This window comes from Ceratotherium simum, chromosome 17 (assembly GCF_057802395.1).
Source record: "Ceratotherium simum simum isolate JZ-2026a chromosome 17, ASM5780239v1, whole genome shotgun sequence".
NCBI classification, from domain to species: Eukaryota; Metazoa; Chordata; class Mammalia; order Perissodactyla; family Rhinocerotidae; genus Ceratotherium; species Ceratotherium simum.
The window spans coordinates 46,161,250-46,181,619 of record NC_141916.1 but is presented as its reverse complement, the minus strand read 5'-3'; the positions used below and the strand labels follow the sequence as shown (position 1 = coordinate 46,181,619).

Genomic DNA, 20,370 nt, shown 5'->3' with positions numbered 1-20,370 from the left:
AGTTTGCTTGATATTTATTTGTAGAAATTAAAAACAATATATTATCTGAATAGATTTTTTAAAGAGAAGCCATAAATAAGCCTTGTTTTGCACAAAGAATGCGATTTTCCTGGATTTTTGTGTGCGTGTAGTTTGGAGATATTGTTTGGTAGCTTTCTGGAAAGAATGTTAATTCTCTGGATAGTTAGATAATTCTCTCATAGTTAGAGAAAGAAAAAAATTTTTTAACAACGTTAGACTTTTTTTTGTACTATAGGTTCCAGTTCTTTCTCATTATGCTGCCTCCTCCCGGCCATCCAATTCTTTCACATTTTTAATGGTGCTAACTTATTATCCTAGTTACTTTTTCCTTAAAAGTGGCATTTGGATTCAGATTTTGAATTTAGAAATAAGTTCACATCTTCTAGGTCTGGACACCCCTTTTCTTTATAGCTAGTGTATTCTGATGCAACAGAGCTGAGGTAAATACTGAGTTGTTTTAGATAACTAAGTGTTATTAATTATTGATGTCTATTTTAGTCTTAGTTTAAACCTGTGGTATATTTAAAAGTAATATAACTCAATGATTTTGTAAATTTAATTTCAAAATTCTCGAAAAGATTTCCTAACATTGTTCTGAAGTAGAAACGTTTATTGAGATATTGTAAGTCCATAGTGACCCAGAAAGGTAGGAGAATGAAATTCATATTTGCATAATATTTCAGATAGCAGAACAGTTATACTTCAAGCACTAATGTTTAAATCACAGTACTTATTAAAATTTTTTCTAAATGGTATAATACATTCCTCTAGCTTTGTCAATAGAGTATTATGAATATATCCCTGACTAATATGACATAGAACAGTAAGTTTTGAACTTTATTCTAATTATAGCAACTTTTAAAAGACAATGACTTTTTGCACATTAAATTCGTATGAAGGACCCCAGTAGATAAAAGGGCTACATGTGGTATTTTATTGTTGTGTAGTTATTTTATAATGTACATTTATAACATTTACTTATTATAAGTTTATTTAATAAAATGAGAATAATTAGGTTGTTATGATTAAAACAAAACTTTGAAATCAGATCATATATGACAATTATAATCTTATATTAGTGTCAGGATCTAGGTCGCTTATTTGTAGAACTCCAAGCGCTAAGGGACTGTGGAATTCAGTTTGAAAAGTATTCTAGAACGTTATTCTTTATGTTCTTTTTTGATTTTCATGAAGGTAGAGCGTGAGACCTATGTTTATACAATTTAACGGTTTAACATTGCTGCCTTCCACAAAATTGTGTTTATATTTGTTCTTAGTTGTTTTTTTTTTAAATAAAATAATTGTTCATTTGTTCAGTGGCCTAAAATATATTTGGCATCACTAGCTCAGTTTCATCAACAGCTTTAGCATGCTTATCTCACTTTCATTAACTTATTACTTTGTAAAGTTGTTAGGACTATTTTATGTGATACAGTGGATTCTCATAAACAGAACATTACTTCATGTAAATCCAGCCGGAAGAGCTTGACCCTAAAAAAGAAAAAGAAGACTGAATTCATTATGTGTGAGAGATTCTATCCATCATTCCTTTCAATAAGGTTGTGCCCTGGAGTGAGTAAGACATAGTAAAGTGAATGTGCTTAATCACTCTTATTTTCATGCCTCTCATAGTATGAACAGTTCACTGGATTTCAAAAATTTCATACAATTCAAGCCAGCTACTTGGTTTCATATTCTTTATTGCTGGAGAAAAACTGGCTAGGTTGAAATTATTGATCAATTTATGTTAATCTTCAGAGTAGGACCTCAGGGAAATTTTAATGATCCACTCTTTCTGCCTTCTATTACGGACTATAAAATTTACCTCCACCCTTCACAAGATGACTCCACTGATTATTTCTTGTACATGGGGAAACACCAAGACTCTGTGGTTACTCAGGATATTATTGCTAATTCTTTCAGTGCCATGTTGCAGTTTTGCAACTATAAGCATAAGCTGGACCTCCCTGAGATCATTACTTGAGATTGGTGGCAGTTTTCAAATTTTCTATGCTGAATTCCGGGTTAGCTGTTGTGCTGAATAACTGAGGGCATAATAAATCTGGGAGCTAGATAATCGAGATTTTATGTTATTATTTTGTCACTTGTTCTTTCCCATTTGTTTACCCTTTTTCATAAGCCATTTCATTAGCATAAGTCTTTAAGGGAAATGTTGAGGTAGTGGGAAGAACATTGACCAAGAGTTCAAACTTAAATTTGAATCCTGTTTTTGCTGCCTTTTTCTTATGTTGGCCAACTCATTCTATTTTCTGACTCTTGTTTCCACATCTATAAAATGGAAAAATTCCTATCTGTTTGGCAAGGATATGCTGAGGATCAGTTTACATGTTTCTGAATATTACCATGAAATACTCCACAGATATCTAATTTTCCAGTAATATTTTAATGCTTTTCAGTTTATTTGCTTCTCAGATGTCTTAAACTTTTTCAAATGTGATTGGATCAGGGAATGTGGTATGTTTAAAAAGTATGGGAAATTTCTCATGTAACTCATGCTCAGAAGCAAGAAGAGCTAACTAGCGTCAATATATATTCATGTTTGTACTACTGGGTTCTATTCTGTTACATGAAGTAACCATCTTTTGCTGTATTTGAGTAGCATCAGATGTATTTATTAAGTAAAACCAATATGGAATGTTGGCATTACAGAATTAGAAGGGTGGGAGAAATGTTTCAGTTCTAATCTGGGTGAGTCTTCCAAATATACTGAGAAAAAATAATTTCTCTAAAGAGATGACTTGAATTCAGGGCCTAGAGTTTTATATGTTTCAGTATAAATGCAGTCTTGAGAACAGTATAGTGTCTTTCAGTGGCCACAAACTGGCAGCCAACAGACTTATTTTATACTTTAGCCACTGTCCCTGTCCCATTTCTCTAGTTGTTAATATTTAAAGCTGTCAGATTTTATACAAAAATCTGGATGTCTCAGCTTTTGCAAAACAGGAGTAGGCAGTGCTGGGAGTGCATATCTGCTTGAGAAAAATAATCTACAGTTGAGTAGCTACTTTCTGCTTCAGATGGGGCCTACTCATTCTGCTCACTTCTGGTCTTCTTCCTTGATTCACATTACCTGCTGGGTTCCCTGTAGGCTATTCCTTTTAAATCTCTATCCTACTTATTTGACAGATTGTTGGCAGCCTTTAATATCTAAAATACAGCTTCTAATCCAAAAGAGAGTAAACATAAGTAAAATCTAGCCTGCTTCACTTGGTAGGAGAGACAGCATATGTAAAGTCAGTTTATTCTTTAGAACATATGGCATCTTTGCTAACCGTTAGCCTTGTCCTTATTTTTATATTACAGTACATGGTAGCTGATTGAAGGAGATCCAGTGACATCAGCAAAAAGTGACAATTGAAAGTGAAGAGATGAAAGAAATACTAATTAGAAACATATAAGTACTTTGAGGTCTTTTAATGTGACAATAAGTTCTCTTTTGTTTAAATGTTATCGCTGTGTTAAAGACATCAGTATCTATCAACTTGATGTTCTGGATGATATTGAATAAGAAAAAGTTAAATTATGTTCAAGATAGGCAGTTTACTAAACAGGTAAATGAAATACATTTTATAAAAGATTTTTGCCTAAATTGATTGAGCTAAGAAGTTTTACACTTAAAATGAGTAAGTTCCTAATACACTAGACTAGATAATTTCAGAGGCCATTATAAACTTTTGTTGCAAGTTCGCTTCTCTTTACATAACGTTCATTGTTTCAACTATGTGAAGATTACCTTGATGATCCATGAAACATGGTAGTTTATAATCATGATCTGATGTGAATTTGAATTCCACATTTTCCAGAGTGAAAGCTGGCTTCTCAGCATCCATATAATACCATCCATTGATAACTCCAGGGAAGTGTTAAAGAATGTTATTCCTTTTTATAAAATGGCTTTCAAGTTAGAGAGAAAACTTGAGTGAAAATTGAAAAAGCAGTTAACTTGTACAGGAAACATTGACTCCCCTGCTTTCCTACTCCTCACACTCCCAAAAGAGAAAGTGATTTGGGAGACAACTTAGTCTGTTCAAATAAGGGATTTAAAAAACATTACTCAGGTTAGAACTTTCACAAAGTGTTCTCTCTTGGTAATTTGTAACAGTCTGTTATTAGTCATTAATGTGTGAATATGGAAATGATGAAACCAGTGCTTATTGACTCAGTGAATCTTTGAGTTTAATGAAAGAGGGAAAAAAGTCAGAAAAAAGTCTGAAGAGTTGCTTCTGCATCTGCCTCAGGGCTTCTACCTTCCCTGCTGAAGTAAACCAGACACAACTGCCCAGTAGAGCCGCCTGACCTAGTGCTTTCCTTTGCTGACATAGTATCATGGCGTGCAAAGTGGAAAGTATTAGCATAGAAGTCAGGAAACGGATTATTTTTGTTCTGATACTTCTATTAAGTAATCGTATAGTTTTGGATAAATTATTTAAGCTCTTAGTGCCATTCCTTGACGGTAAATGAGGGAGGCCAGTTGTATTACGTAAAGGAGTCAGGGAAGAACGCAAACTTTGGAGTCAAATGGAGTCAAGGTGAATTCATGTTCTTCCACTCACTAGTTAGAAGTTTATATGAGAAGTGTATATTTAGTGCTCAAAGTATAACACCTATTTATAGTGAGTGCTCAATAAGTCTTATGCATTATTTTTTATGGGATGAGGCTAGTTGCTTATTTTCAGAACTTCAGTCTTCCTATCTTTAAAATGGGGATAAAGTCTACCATACAGAGTTGATATTGGGACTTAAATGAGCATAACAAATATAAACCCCTGTTGCAGTGTGTGGCATAAATTAAGTATGAGTAAATATTGCTTGCTCTTTCCTCACAAGGTTCCCTACAGAACAGTTTTTTTCTTTTTCTGTTTCTTTTCTTAGTCATACAGAATTGAGCTACTAGGTACTTAGAAAAGGATCTTTAGAGAGAGGGGTGGTGTTAGGGGCCTGGCTGATTTATAATAACTAGGCCAGAGAGCAAGGTGTTTAAATCTCAAAGTGAAGACTTTAAAGAGCCCAGAGGGGACAAAACAAGAATTCTTAGAGTGAAAACAAAAATAGACTGTAAATTGATCAATTGATTTAACAAATTTAACAAATATATATTATGCACCTATTATTTGCCAGGCGCTGTTTTGATGGTTGGCGTACAAGATCCCTGCCCTCAAGGAGTTTACATTGGGGCAGGGGAAACGGTAAGACAGACAATAAATATGAGAAGGTTAAAATACTGAGAGATTGAGAATGCTGGGGGTTAGGGTGGAATAGGTAGCCCATAGCTAGGTGAACACTACTCAAAATGTGGATGAGTTCAAGGTTAGTTCAGATCAGTTTATCTGTTTGTTCCTGGTCCTCCAGAGATAATATTAAAGAGTGTCTAGATATTTTTATATCAATCTGATAAAGTAGTTTTATGTCAGTTGGATCAAATAATAAAAGTAATTGAAGCATATATTTTATATTCCTTTTTTAAATTTCGTTTTTCGAGTAATTCATTTTCATTGTATTTTACAAGAGTATAGATCTGCAATGGATTGGAAATAAAACGTTGGTTCTTTACTATTGTTAGTTTGAGGAGCACTGAGCTAGATGAATAACTTCCATTGTTGACACTTAGTAAGCAGGTTGTAGAGAATTTGAGCTTCTTATGATTAATTAATTCACTGTCAGGTGGTTGTTGAACTTATTTTGCTTTAAAAAAATAGTATCTAAATACTTGTTATTTACATTATATTTTATGCTGGCCTAAATGATTTTAGGTCCTTTGGTTTTCAAGTACTTTTATTCAAAGAGTTGGCTGCATAAAGTAGGACGAGAGAGGAAGGAGGCATCTAACACAATTAAAACTGGAAGGATGATTTCGAACTTGGAGATTTTATGACCAATAGCTCTTTTGGTATAAGACCTTTCCTCCTCCCAAGTGTTACTTATACAATATACACTGTGAAATTACACTCTTTTACGTATATATTTATCCCTGTCCCTTTATCTGCTGCTGGTAGAGCACAGATCCTGAGAGGAGGGTATAGTTGTTTGAGGAAATCTATTATTGCTTATCAGAGAGAACCTAAGTAACTCTTAGAATTATCCACATATTAGAAGTCTGCTAATTCCTGTTGATATATGATAACTTTATCATTCCCCTAAGTTAGAGCCGCATTATCTTTATTGTGTAATAGGGGTAATTTAAGCATTATGTTTTAAGACAGCTGAAAATAAGATTAAAAAATAAGAAACATATTTTGGATAATGCCTAGTTAGCCTATTAAGTACTTCTTTTCGTTTTATTAGCATTTTTGATGTGGCACTAGTTTCTAGATTGTTCTTTGAAAATGAAATTTAATATATTTATTTTCTATAAATAAATGGAAAAATAGAAGTGGGGATATAGAATTATTTATTAGTAGGTCATAAAGTAACTATTAAAAAAATTTAAACAAAGGACTTCATAGATAATGGCTTAACTCTTACCCAGTCAGATGTGGTTAATTAAAACAGTACATGAATGATTTAGGTTCCAAAAGAATGTGCCACTGACAAAATATGTTCCTGTGTAGATATTTGTAATTTAACATGCCCGAGTTTTGGTATTGAACGCATGCTTTAGTAATATTAACTAGTGGTAAATATGTTGGATTCTTTAACCATCATAATAGTGATACCTGAAGATGCATTGAGTCTTATTTGGTGAAACATAAAGCAGTATGGTTCTAAGAGCAAGTTGATTTAATGATCATTTACTATTTAAGTGATTAGTTAAAATTTGAAAGGTAGCTGTGTAGTAGAATGAGGGTAGCTAAATTTTAGCTAATGTATAATTTTTATTTTTAATGATTGTTTAAAATAGCAATCATTGGATTTATGTAATCATAGTGGTCTATGCCACAAATAAACTAAGGCTTTTGAATATCTCTGGGGGTTAAAAATGTTTGTGGTGTGGTGGGGGTAGAGTTTCAGTTATATAAGAATTATAAGTTGATTTTCTGTTATTATCTGGATTTGAATCATATTAGTAAATAGATAACTAGATGTATTCTAGAACCAGTCAGTGCCTTTTGGGGAACGAATGGGGGAGGGTTTACTCAGCAGTATTCTCCTTTACTTTGGTCTTGAAATGAGGACTGCTTTATGTAAATTGTTCTTACTGGCGCCAGCTAGCTGTAACTGCAGTCTGGCTGTGCTAGGGCGGCAAATAATATGTGTCATGGATTTTCTCTTTGGAATGTATAAGAATTCAGCTTTTTGGACTGAAAAAACAGAGCTGATGTATTAGAATAGGAGTACTAACACCTCCACACTTGACAATGGATATATGGAATAATGAGAAGCTATAAGTCTTTTAAGCTTTTAGTTCTGCTTTTATAGATTTATGCCTATTGATACTATTGGGCAATATGTGGGAGGTACTTATCTGCACACAGTTGCTGCAGACCTAATAGTTGGCAGCATAGAAAGCAGTACAAAAGAATTCTGATTCTAGGCATCTTCACTTTCAACAGTCCTTTGGAAGATGTACTTTGTGTGTTCTGTGAGCTTCATTGGCATACTGTCTGACGTTTTTTGGCTTTTGTGGTTAATGGGATGTTTGCTGCACAAACTACACAACAGATGTGAACCACTGTTTGAAAGGAATTTTAGTATGTAGCCAATCTACTGTATTCCTCCTTTTTTATGAATATGAACCAAACACGGAATTTAGGCTCAAGAAGGCTGATCTAGAAGTCTGCATTAGCTTTTAATGTTTATATAAATGAACTAAGTAGCAGTGGTTTACAGAAGAGGAAGTCCTTTTCACAATATCAAGCTGCCCACAGGTAAGAGATTCAGGTCCTTTTTCTGTGACACTCCCCAACCCCTTCCCTAACCCCTCAGGCCTTATTTCTCTCTCTCACCATTGGGAAGTTTTTTTGTTTGTTTTTAGTTTTAATAATACCAGGATTGATAGATTGTTTAATGTTAATTTTCAGGAGATTTTGAATGCCATGTTTGGATTTGGTCTTTTAAAAATATTATTTTCATCTTCTCTTATTTTCTTCAGGTTTGAATTGAAATGAACTAACAGTGGGCTTCATTTATGAATATTACTCTTGCATACAATATCTTCATATTACATAGAAATCAGTTTTAGATCTCTTTTCATAATAGTCCTGTTACTGTGTTCTCAGTTGTAGTGACACCAACTGGTACATACAGAGAGATGACATTTTGTGACCTTACCAAACTGAAAGTTTTAGTGTAAATGTACCATTTTGAATTTATCATCAAAATCAGACTGCTTATGCTTCCAAAAATGGCTCCTTGACATACATTAGATAATGTATATTTATACATATGACATGGTTAAGTTTTCCCGTTCCACTCTTATCCTTTCCATTTCCACATATTTAAATTTATCACCATTTTAACAAAATGAATTTGAGTGTAAAACTAAAATGAATGTATTAATTAGAAATTTCATTGAATCTAATGTTTTATTTCTTAAGCTAGGTGAAGGGTGCACAGGCATTTATTATTCTTTTTTTGTATGCCTGAAAAATTGCATACAGAAAAACAAAATCTCATTAAAATAAAAATAAAGAACTATATAAAATAATATATAACCATTACTGAAAGATATGAAGATTTATATTTATAAAGAAATGCAAATATGTGTGTCTATTAATATCACTATGGCCAATGATAAAATATATTACTGATGAATATAATAATTTTGAGGGGATGAGTGTGGGGAGGTGAGTAAGTAGGATGAAGTGAGGAGTAGTAGTGGGGCCAGTTTAGAGAAGTGGAGGAGGAGGGGAATTATATCAGGCAGTTCTCTGCTCTTTGCCTCCCTCTCTAGAAGTTAAACAGCAGGCTCTTTCTGTAACCTGAAAGTATTAGTTTTGGGTGGGACTGCCAGTTCTGTAGATTCTGAAAGGCCGTGGGTCATTTATTACTATGTGGTTGGGTACTTAAAAACTAGAGGCTGGCAGTGAGAGGCCACACTCATGTTTCAGGGGCCTGAACTGTTTCCTGTTGCCTTTTGACATTGTTGCTTGGGCTTTTAAAAATTATTGTTTTAATATATGTTCTGTTAAAGTATAAAAATTTATATGTTTGTGTGTGGTTTTATTTCAGTAAATAATTGCACTGGGATTGGAAAAATGGTGATGGTAGAAAGATACTAATTTTGATGAATGTGCTTGAGGTTGAATGGGGAGAAAGTCATGTTTCTCTTGGTGTGGAGAGCACACATATCTCAAGTAGTTGGGAAATGTTTTCAGACTTCTCTTGAGCCATTGTTTGCAAGAATGTTGGGTTGGGAAGATAAGTGAAGAGGGACTGATTGGTTTTTACATATACGTAAAGAGGCAAGAAATTGTTAGACCAAAACAGAGGAATTTATTGAATGCTATTAGAGTTACGGGTAAGGAAGGTGAAGTGAGGGAAAGTAAGACAGAAGAGTGTTCTGTACTTAGACAAATAAACCTAAAAGGAAACTTGTAAAACAAAGATAAAAGTCGTGAGGATAAAGGTGTGTAATCTTTGAGATAACTAAAGTTGAGTGTGAATGATCACAGGGATAATCTGGGGGATAAAATTTGAGTTTTTAGTTTTTGTGTTCCTCTTAGGCAACAAAATTTATTTAGCAAACAATGTAGAAGCACAAAATCTTCGACGTGAAGTGGACCTAAGTGGTCAAGTAGTTTGCACGGTACACAGGAATCTGCTATTTGGTATTCCTGACGGGTAATTATCTAGTTTTTGCTTCAACATCTCTAGTGACAGAAGGGAGAGTCTCTAATTTCATAAGGCAGTTCCTTCTTTTGTTGGACATCTGAACAAATTAACATTTGTTGATTTTAAGACAAAATTGGGGCCGGCCCCGTGGCTTAGCGGTTAAGTGCGCGTGCTCCACTACTGGCGGCTCCAGTTTGGATCCCGGGCGCGCACTGACGCACCGCTTCTCTGGCCATGCTGAGGCCGCGTCCCACATACAGCAACTAGAAGGATGTGCAACTGTGTCATACAACTATCTACTGGGGCTTTGGGGAAAAAAAAAAAGAAGAGGATTGGCAATAGATGTTAGCTCAGAGCCGGTCTTCCTCAGCAAAAAGAGGAGGATTAGCATGGATGTTAGCTCAGGGCTGATTTTCCTCACACAAAAAAAATAAATAAATAAATAAGACAAAATTGGTCTTTCTTTTTTTTTTGTTTCTGTCCCCCACCTTGTGTCTGTCTGTCTTTTTCTCTCTGTGTCTCTTACATGACAGATCTGCACTTTAAAGAAAGCCATTAAAATTCCCTTGTGTTTTCTAGGTTAAATATTCTCCATTTTCTCAACTATTCCTCATACAACATGTTGTTCTAGGTCATTCTTTAGCCTAGTCATCCTCTTGTTTGTCCTACTGTTTTAAAAACTCCATCTTTATCCATGACGCTCAGAACTAAATGTAATACTAGAAAATGTCCCTCTTCTCTTTGACTGTGTACTTGTGTTCTGCAGTTTAACTTCACGTTGACATTTTTGGCAGCCACCTAGCTCTGCTGAATTTTGTTGAGTTTGCAATGAGTTAAAATCCCTAGCCTTTTTCACATATTCCATTGATAACCTTTAATAAACTTGAATATTTGAACCTTATGTTTGTAGTTATGTCTCCTTCGTAATTTCTAATATTTATTATGTTTTCTTTTGATTCTCCTTGCTGTATTTTCCCCTTGTGAATAGTCTTTTCAAAGAACTGGCTTTTGGTTTCATTGATTGATTGCTGTTTTATTAAGTTTTCTTTCATAATTTTCTGCTTTTATTGTAATTCCTTGCTTTGGGTTTATAACTTTCCTCCTAGCGTTTTTGAGTTTGTGCTTTTTTATTAATGTATGCATTTAAGGCTATCGGTTTTCCTTAGAGTATCATTTTAGTTGAATTCCCTTGGTTGTATTCTTTTAATACTTTGTTGTTATTATACCACTGATTTCCTCCTTAATCTAAAAGACTTTTTTTTTTTAATTTATAAGGAGATAGTTTTCCTCTCATTTCATTGTTGTTTATCTAACTTTTATTATGTTATGGCCAGAAAATGTGACCTTATGTGATTTTTTTGTCTTTGAATTTATTAATATTTTCTTATCACCACATAAACAGTCAATAATAATGTAAGTTGGATGTGTTTGTGAAAAATGCACATTCTGGATTTGTTGGATATACAGTTCTATTTATTTTTCTTTTTTCTAGCATGTTAATTGAGAACTGCATTCTTTATATTACTTTTCTTCAACTATAGATTTTAGAAAGAGGTATGTTTATCTCTCTGATTGTGGATTTATTAGTTTTTTCCTGAAATTTTTAAACCTGTTTTTGCTTTGTGTGATTTGACGTGATATTATTTAGGTATATCAAAGATAAATGTTTCTAGTGGATTGTACCTTTTGTCAATAGAAAATATCTTTTTTGTTCCATTACTTGATTTTTAATTTGAATTCCTTTTTATATGTAATATATAGGTTTTACATGTATGCTTATCTTTTTTTTTAGCATTTGCCTAGTGTATCATTTTCCATCCCCTAATTTTCAGCCTTTTTATGCTATTTCATTATAAGGTGTGTCTCTTGCATATATTACATATCTCATGATATTTTTGTCATTTTACCCAGCTCGAACCCCATTATTTTAGACTGATGGTTCTCTTATTTTTGCCCCATATTCTGCAACCTCTAAATCCATTAACTCCCATCTTGTAATTATCTCGGATTTTAATTTCAGAATATTTATTTTAAAGATGATGGATGCTCAGTTAATTTCAACCTGCCTCTGAGTTTTACTTGTTTTTTGCACTGTTGATGTTTCCCTTACCTGAGTTCCTTCTTAGGGTCTTTTGCTGTCTTGTACCTGTAGTATATCTTCATGTAATTATTTTATCAAGGGTCTGTTTCTTCAGACTTTGCTCAGAAGTAATATCTTTATTTCTCTGTCTTCGTTGATTGCTGGTTTTTCAGGCAATAGAATTCTACACTAAAAATAACTTTTCCCCTGAACTTTGAGGATATTGTTATTTATTTTAGCATTCAGTATTGCTGATGACAAGTCTGATGTCAGTTTAATTCTTATTACTTTGTAGTTAAATAACTTTTTTACTCTCTCTAATAATATTTATAAATATTTATAAATAAAATAATCTACTAATATTTCCTCCTATTGGTTTTAGCCAATTGAAATCTTAACACAGTATGTCTAGGTGTTAAAAAAGTTTTTTTTTGCTTGTTTTAATTTAGTCTGTTTTGGTAATCAATAGGCCTTTTCTATGGAAACTGTGTATTTTTTTTTAGTTCTGTGAATATTTTTTTCTTGTTTTCTTCTCTCCTTTTTTCTAAAACTCTTCTTCAGTGAAAGTTGTTGCTTCTGGGTATGTCCCCCATGTCTCTTGGCTTTTCTGTTTTTCCTTTGTATAATATTTTGAGAGAAAATCTGGTCTTGATTAACTAGGTCACTTCAGCTGATCTATGCAGCTCATATTTTGAATTTCTAAGATTTCAGATTGATTTATTTTTATATCTGCTTGTTCTTAAGGGTGAAATAACATCCCATACACTTTAAGGATATTTAATATAATATTTTAAAATGTCTTCTCTTCATTCTGCTGCTGATTAACAGGTTATTTGTTTGGGGGATTTGGCACCTAACCTTTTTAATTTTATTATTCTTGATTGTATTTATTTTTATATTTGAGATTTCCCATTTTACTTAGGGTGGATGCTGAGTCAAGTGATTGTGAGGGGGTGGGGAAGTGGTACTTGCTGCTCATGAGATATGCTGGGAATTTGTCTTTTGGATGGTGGCTTCCCTTCCCTGTCTCTTCTGGAGTTAGTGTCTCTGTGGATCATTACCCTATCCACCTTCATAAATGTCACTGCTGCCCTGGCTTAGCATTAGCATGGAGGAGATTGGTGAAAGTCTAATAAACTTGACTGTTAAGATACAAATTATGTGAATGTGTTTTTATTGTGAAAATTAAAACTAGCATAACAAGTCTAAGTGAAAGTCTAAATTTTTTTTTGTGTGTGTGAGGAAGATCAGCCTTGAGCTAACATCTGATGCCAGTCCTCCTCTTTTTTGCTGAGGAAGATTGGCCCTGGGCTAACATCTGTGCCCATCTTCGTCTGCTTTATATAGGACACCGCCACAGCATGGCCTGACAAGTTGTGTGTTGGTGTGCGCCCAGGATCCAAACCTGAGAACCCTTGGCCCACCGAATTGGAGTGCGCGCACTTAACTGCTATGCCACTGGGCCGGCCCTGAAAGTCTAAATTTATATTCCCTTGTCTCCCCAAAGTGAACTACTGTAACTGGTTTGGCATTTATCCTTCCAGACTTTAAAATATCACTTGCATGCATATATAAATGTTTAAAAAATACTATTTTGTGTTTTAAAACTTAATGGCATAAAAACTGGAAACATTTATTGACTACTTATATATCTAGGTACTTTCTATCTATTATCTCATTTAATCCCTATAACATATTTATGAGGACAGGGATTATTATAGTCTCAGTTTCATAGATGAGGATACTGAGGCAAGGAGAGGATAAATAACTTAACAAGGAAATGATAGTACCACTATTCAAATAGGTATGCCTGGCTGCAGCATTTGCAGTATAAGTACTAAGAGTTCTGCAGCTGCTTTGTTGTACACTTTATATTCATGCCCATGAAAGAGATCTACGAGATTCTTCTTAACTTCTTAGTATTCGTTAGTGTGGATGCTCCAGTGTTGTTTTAAAAACTATTCTCTTAGTGATGGATATTAAATTTGTTTGTTTTTTGCCATTACAGTGCAGCAGTAGGTATCCTGATACATTCCCTTTTTTAAACATGTTAGTGTATCTTAAGATAGATATTTCAGAGTGTCTTTGGTGTGTCAATGTGATGTCCTGTTCCTGCCTGTTTGCCCTTAAAAATGGTTTTGACAGTGAACTCTTCTACCAACAGTGTGTGAGACTACTCATTGCTGTATATTACTGCTAATCATAAATAGCTGCCAATCTGATGTATAAAAATCTATTCTCATTTTGTTTTGTCTTTCCCTGATTGTTAGTGAAGTTGAACATCTTTTCTTATATTTGTTGTTTTATTAATAGCCTAAGTTTCTTTGTTTATTTTTCTTTTGAATTATTTGTCCTTATTATATTCACTCATAGATGTTCTTTTTTGTTCTGGATACTAATCTCATATCACTATGCTTTCTATTTTTCAAATATTTCTCAAAATTGGTGGCTATTTGTAGTACTTTCTATGCCTTTGAAGTTTTCTGTTATTTCATATCTACTCTATTTGCTATGGTTCTCATGCTCAACTGCTATTTTGATCCATTCTCAACCACTTATTTCAAAATCCATGTATTCTCTGTTAATTTGCGATGCTTTTACTGTCATACATTATATTCTTTTATTGCTTGTGTCTGTCTTTTGGATAATTTATTGCACTCATTTTTTTATACTTATGATAATAATTATGGCTTTGTCATATGCTCTCACATCTGAGAGGGCGAGCATCGTTTTTTATTACTTTTGATTTTCAATTTTCTTTCTATGTTTGCCATTTTTTTCCTTTACAGATTAACTTTTAGAGGTTTGTCATGATACAAAAATATCTAGGTGACATTTTGGTTAGAATTACTTTTAATAAGTTTTATCTGAGAAGAATTGTTTTTTCTACATTGAGTCTTATATCCAGCATAGCTCTAATATTTCACATATTTTCATACCTCTGTGAATTTTTTCGTATATATTAATGTTTCTAGGTACCTTTTTTTTTGCTATTCTGAATTAAATATTTTCTTCATTGTGTCTTCTGACTCTCAGCTCTTACTGCTTTTGTCAGGATTTCTAGAACTATATTGAAGATAGTATCATACTTTTTTTTTCTTTTGATGGAAATGCCTATGGTATTTTACCAGTAAATGTGATGTTTCCTGTTGGTTTGAGGTAGCTTTTATCAGATAGCTTAAGGAGCAATCTGTTATGTTCTTTTTATTTTTATCAATGAAGAAGTGTTGAAACATATTCAATGCCATTTCAATTTCTGTTGAAAAATGACAGTTTATTTTTGTAACCATTTCAAGTTGTTAATAAGTTTCTGAATATGCTTAATTTTTTAATTATTAAAGGTTTAAAATTGAAAAACAGTGCAGTTTGGGGTAGAAAATTGATCTTTTCTTTTAGTAGTTAACCAGGCATATGAGGATAAAGGAATTGGGAGAAAATATATAGTTTCTTGTCTCCTGGCCTTAAAGATCCAACATAGAAAGTCTAGGTCATTTCCCACAGGCTGCTGTGCTAGTCTCTTTAAGGGCTATTCTTTACACGGTGTATTTATTGAGTCAATTCCTATACCATTAACAGTCATGTGGCTAATCTTACATCTTCTGTTGTCTAGTAGAATTGCTTCAGAGTCTTTATTTCAACATTAAAAAGATGATAAAAAATTTAGGAGAGCAATATAATAAATATTTCGAAATACCAAAATAAGGTCCTTGATCTGAATTTGTGAACCCTTGAAAAGAGCTTGGTGGCTTATTACATTTATCATTGTATTTCTTTGAGATATTTTTTTTCTTTTGCTTTTCCTTTCTTTCCTGTTCTTCATTTTTTAAATTCTGGAGGCTCTAGGCTCAGTTAAATATTTTCATGTGGCAGAGAGCCAGATTTCCAATAGCCCTGAACTCAGCATGTTGCTGTTGCTTAGCAACTACTTGTGTAGTCTTGTGGATATAACTGAATTATAAATAGGATTATGAGCAGAAATTCAGTTGAAATTGAGATTGAAAAGAAAGGCATACTCATTTTTCTGCCTTCCCATTTGAATTTGAGTGATTCTTTATGCAGAATCAGTTTTCAGAAATCTGGCTCATAAAAATTGGGAGTACTAACCCTATCAAGAAGACAATAAGGGCTCTGTAGAGGTCTTGTTTGTAATTACATATTTGAAAGCATGTTTTTGATTATTAGGATTAAACAGTCTATCTTGGCGAGATGGCAGTGAATGGAAAATAGAGAACTCGTAATTTTCATAGTCATTCATGCAGCGAGATATCTATACATTGTATTACTGCCTATTTCTCTTCCACATTTACATTAAAATCTACATGCATTAACACTTTAATCTTGGGCTATATTTTTGTACATTTAATCACATTGTTTCTTTAGAGTGTCTTAAAAATTGTCCTATAATAGTGACCATGTAGGCATTTGATAAATATTTACTACATGAATAAACCAAACCAATAAATAAATAAAGTCTTTATCATGCTTCAGTAAAGCAGTGCATTTTGGAGTGAAATGTATTAAAATTTTATTTAAGAATCAAAACTTAAAGAATGCTTTCAGTTCTTCTGATTTAATTTCCATTTATTTCAGATGGAAAACTTCAGACCTAAAGATATTAAATGATTTGCCTAAGCCAACCCCCCCATCTTTGTTTTTTCTTCATCAGTCTCTCTTACTGATACATATCTAGAAGCTCTTTTTTTGCACTCATATTTCATCAGTTTATGCAAATTTAGTTGTAATCTGTAATTTATAATACAAACGTACATCTGAATTCAGTAACAAGCACAACTAATATGAATAGGTTTAGGTGAGGGCAGAAGAAGATGAGATCTCAGTGTGTTTGTGGTTATCAGTCAATATGTTTATTGAATGGGTAGAGAACGTTGGCTCATTTGGTATGATGGTTAGGAAGAGAGAGGTTAGGAGAGGTTAAGAGGTTCATTTCCAAAGTATAGTGTTTTTTGTCAGATCCCTGCAGATTTTTTTAGATTCTAAAATACGAAACAAAATGATAATTCTTGGTTTTAGAAAAGGAACTCTGTATTTCCTTAAAATACATCATAAACTTGATAATAGCTTCTGACAGCCTAACCTGTGAAACTAAGCTTCTGAGGAACATTTGCCTGAAACAAGAAGATTATATTCTTATGAATTGTTTGCCAAGAAAATTTTAGAATGGGAATGTAATTTTTCTTGTTTTGCTCTTTGGGGAAGTGGTGGTCCATTCTGAGTTTTATGCCCAGGAGAGATCTTGCTATGAAAAGCATAACTTTTTTTCTTAAGTTCTAACCGAAGTTCTAACATATTCCTTTGGGATATGAAAGAAATTAGGGTTCTTCCTTAAGTTTAGTTAGGTTTGTTATTAAAATTAGACCTCTATACACATTGGCTAGGGCCACAGAACATCTGGCTCCCAACTGACGTTTTAAACTTCTGTGGGTTCTGGGAGGGAGGGCCGGGAGGGGGAAGAGAATGGCGAGATGGAGGGTGAAATTTCTGGAACTATCTAAATTTCTCCAGGGCATTTTAGTTGCTGTACTAATTGTTAGCACAAAGGTGCTATTGATTATTCAGTCTCCTCAAAATTTAGATTGGTATGTGATAAGATGTGTGACTACTTTGAATAATGTTCTGCAAACATAATGCTTTTTTTGTTCTGTTGAAATTAAACTGACCAGTATACTTAAAACAATATATATATAACTGCTTTAAATAATACCTAAAAAAATAGGAAATGCTGAGATTTAAATTTCAAGTGATATTTGACTTATATATCTGGAATTATCAAATAATTTTTCCCTCTTGTACTGCCTTGTTATCAAAATTTGACCCACTTGTTATATTCTCCCCCATTAATTATAACTCATAGGTTAATTCATACCGCTTTCTTTTATGATGAGGCTTATAGTTTATTTGTTCAGATAAATAAACCAGATCTGTGTACCTATAAGATTTAAGTAATCTCGAAGATGTGAATACAATCGTAGTTAGATTCCGTATATCCAAGTCAACATATGAATACAACATTAAGGAAAATAAATAAGACAATAAGCTAAATAACTTTTCATCCAGACCATTGTTTAAAATAATAGTATTTATGTTTTTAAAAGCTTGGTTAAACTTAATTTTAGAATCCAATTATCTTCAAAAGTGTAGATTAAAAGGGTATATTACTCAATGGATTGCTCATTTGATTTTTCTCCATCCTTCTCTGGAGCTCTTTTTGTTACTTAAAACTGTTGTGCATTCCTATATGTTTTAAAGGCATTGTTTCTAAGCTTTATTCATGATTAAAATAAGTCCTTTACATATAATTTTTCATAATTAAATTTTTAGACTTTCCTAGTATCAAATATATGAATTCATTTTGCATTTTGTATAACAGATAGTGTCAAAGGAAACCTTTTAAAATTAATTCATCATTTCATTAAACCACATTGATGAGAAGGGTGTGATTATAGAAATGCAGAGAACATGTACTTTGATAAATAGCATTTGTTTTAACATGACTAGATTGTCTAAGCAGCCTTTTATTTCAGCAGCTATAATTTAAATTCTTGAAATTAAAAAGTTGGGTTTTTTTTTTGATTTGGTCATTTCTTGCTCATTATCTTCATAGGTATCACATTAGACTGCACATTGTTTGCCATCTTTATGAATTAAAATCTACTGCAGAGTAAATTTGTAATGTACAAAGAAGCATGCATATTAAGCATTATTAGGTTGGAAAGTTAGAATGAGGAAATATATTCTGTTATTTGAGTGATAGAATGAGAAATGTCAGGTATTGTCAACTGTAACATTACCACACTTTAGGCAAAATTGAAAAATCAAAAATAGCAGTATTATACAAATTATGTTTTTACATGTTTAACTTTTACTTGACATGAACAATAAGGTCATTTGTTTTCCTCACTGACAGGAATTATTTTATTTTGATTGAGAAAACAGTTATTGAATGCTGACTATGTGGAAGACCCTCACTACTGTATGTTGGAACAAGATTGTGTTAAAAATGAATAAGGCATAAAATCCCCACCCTATTTAGAGATGTGCTTTGATGAGTTATTTAATCTTTGTATTTTTAATACACAGTAAAGAGTCCTTTACCCATAACTCAGATTCCCAAATAACTGCAAAGAAAAAGTACTAGAAAACAGTGCAGTGCTTTTCAGATTTTGAGAGACTTGAGAGAGCCTTGAATGTATTAGAATTGTGATTCAAGTGCTTCATTATTCTCCTGAAAAAAGAAAAACACTTAAATATATATGTACGTATACACACATACATGTACGTATACACACATACACATATATATAAATATAAGAACATGGACAATGAATGGTATGTAACTTGAAAGTGGCCCGGTAATTTAGCTTAGCATTCATTTTTCTTTAATTGCCACATAGTAAGAAAAGGTGCCAAGTTAATATTTTAGATGATGAAATGCAAGGCACATCTTTTTCCCCAAGAAAATAAACTGTTTTTGCTATTAGTTTTGCTCTTATATTCACTTCTATTCTGAAATTCATACTAGCTTATTGTTTCTATTTTTAGGTTGTTGCCAGGCAGATTTAAAATTTCTCTTCTTATGGTTGCCCAGTATCTAGCTTTCTGATTGGTTTACATGAGCCTGCTTTCTTTAGCCAACCACAGTGACTATGCAAATTGTATTTCAGTTTCTGTTGCTGTGAGAGAACTGTTAAGATGGCTGCAGGGGGCTCCCTTTAGGGTATGTTTATTATTTTAAAGAAGATTTTCATCATTATGTAGTAATAAGAAAAAGTAGATTTCTTTCAAAATTATATTTAATTTTTTGAAATAGGAAATCAGACTATCTAAATAAGTTTCATAAGGCTTGAAAAATGCCTCCCTTGTGTCAGAGTTGATTAATTTTAATAGTGCTATGTATTGCACTGTCAGAGGCAGCACTATGTGTAAGTGGGTATATGTTCCTTTTTGTTAGTAAATAAGATCCTGACTCTCCAAAACAAGGTTGTCCTCTGTTTGTAAACCTGCTGTGTGTGAAAATGCCAGCATGTCAGTTTACAATTCTGTCAAAAATATTCTAGATTACTACCTTTGCTTCCTGAAAAAATAATTTAGTTCTCATTTAAAAATTATTTTAGAGGTTAGTGATATGTATATAGCACATCATTCTTTTAGCCAATATTTATTAAGTGTATACTATGTGCCAGGCACCATGTGCTCATTAATATTATTAATGAATACTTATTTTATTTTTCGTTCTTTTGTTAAATGACCTCTGAAGCACATTGTAATGATAACAGCATATTTTAAGATGTTTTCTGACAACAAAGCTTTGGAGACTTAAAATGTATTAATCTTATCCTAGATACATGATGAGATGTGCCAAAATGTTTCATTAAACAATATATAAATATAGGTATTAAAGTCCATTTATAATAATTATTTCTAAAAAGATACATTTAAAGTACTGGCAAATACAGTAAACAGTGGCAAGACATCTTATTGAATAAAGACAGTATTGATAAAATGTGACAAAGCTATAT

The 20,370-nt window shown here is 32.8% G+C and overlaps 1 protein-coding gene across 4 annotated transcripts in view; it reads left to right on the top strand.

Moving 5' to 3' along the window:
• ATF7IP (activating transcription factor 7 interacting protein) overlaps positions 1-20,370 on the top strand; it is a 122,670-nt gene that overhangs the window by 17,609 nt on the left and 84,691 nt on the right. Inside the window, exons 2-3 of one of the 4 annotated variants that reach the window (XM_087442715.1) lie at positions 3,346-3,593; positions 5,161-5,228. The exons of the other annotated variants lie outside the window; for them this stretch is intronic. The gene's annotated coding sequence lies outside the window, so the exon portion shown is untranslated. The remainder of the gene's footprint in view (positions 1-3,345; positions 3,594-5,160; positions 5,229-20,370) is intronic. 4 annotated transcript variants of the gene reach the window in all.